We start from the raw sequence: 1,393 nt of genomic DNA, 5'->3' as shown, positions 1-1,393 counted from the left end.
TAGGCTGCTCGTAGATCTGGGGCTTCCTCGGTGGTGGTGGGGGTGATGATTTCTTTACCAGTCTACAACAAAGCTCAGCAGCAAGCCATCCCTGCAATGGGCTGCAGGTCACACATCTTCCTCCCACCCAAGCCCACAGATCCTCGCTTGGGTGGCAGCAGGAGTAGGGGGAACAGTGATGAGCCTTCTGAGTCTCTGGAAGGGTTTAGGGATAGAATAGAAGAAAGAAGACAACACACAAGCCTGGCTGGTGCTGAGGTGTGGTAAGCACTGCCTGTTTACACAAAGGGGAAGAAAGGTACCTCTTGGTAGGTTGCTGCTGTGGGGCATTTCTGGGCAGACTGTGAGTTGGAATTGCTTGAACTGAAGCACTCTGGCTGGGACCCGTCATTGTGTGACCCCGTCTCACCCAGCACCAGCATTTGAATTCCATGATTCAAAAGAGTTCTGGTATCATTTATTCATAGGCTGCATCCTCAAGAGCTGCTATATCAGGGGTATACCAGCAAACTCCTTTTCTGGTGTCTAGAAGACATTATACCCCATAAAAATATTAGCCACCTCTTCTGGGGGAGCATACTCCATCAGAAAAAGACCCAGGCAGTGTCAGGGCCCCTCAGAAAGGGACTAGGGTAAATGATGGCAACAGAAACACAGTATCTTACTTTACCAGGGGTTGTTTGGGTTATGCATAGGACCTCAGTTCCTAGCAGTCTACCTGAGACTGGACATGTTTGAAGGGAATGGGTGTTAGATTGCAGGCTTTGCCCCCCACCCCAAACTTCCACATCATCTGTGGATCCACAGCCACATCTTAGCCTTGCCTCTCTTGCTGTCACCCTATTCAAATCCTGAGACTGGAACCGTGTGATGGCCTGATAGGCCCTTGGTTGCAGGATGGTTGGCAGGGAAGTGCAGACCACTTCTGCATTCTGGGGCAGCCAGAGGAGAGAATTACATACTGCTTGAGCACAAACTGAACCAGACCCTGAAAACCTGTTACCTTCTTTAGCCTTCAATACAGCTCTGCCAGTAAGAGGTTAGTCTCCCCATATGAAAGATAAATGGGCTCAAAGTTGTCAGGAAGTACCCAAAACAACATATTAAGTGGTGGTGCCAGGATTGGAACCCAGGTGTGATAAAAACATTATGCAGTCCCTTTCCTCTGCATTGTACTGCCTCCTTAACATTAAGTACCTACGGTGTGCCAGCCTCTGTTATCAAGTCTTTTAAATACATTCTCTCTTTTTTTGGCTTTAAAAAATAGGGCCTTGATAAAATGCCACTCCAAATACTCTTTAATGGGGTCCAACTTACTTTACACTATCCTATCAAAATCTCCTGATAGATAATAGTGCTACAATGAAAAATTGCATACCAGGACAGCTAATGC

Source organism: Delphinus delphis, chromosome X, assembly GCF_949987515.2.
Source record: "Delphinus delphis chromosome X, mDelDel1.2, whole genome shotgun sequence".
Lineage (NCBI taxonomy): Eukaryota > Metazoa > Chordata > Mammalia > Artiodactyla > Delphinidae > Delphinus > Delphinus delphis.
Note: the sequence above shows the minus strand (reverse complement) of the source record.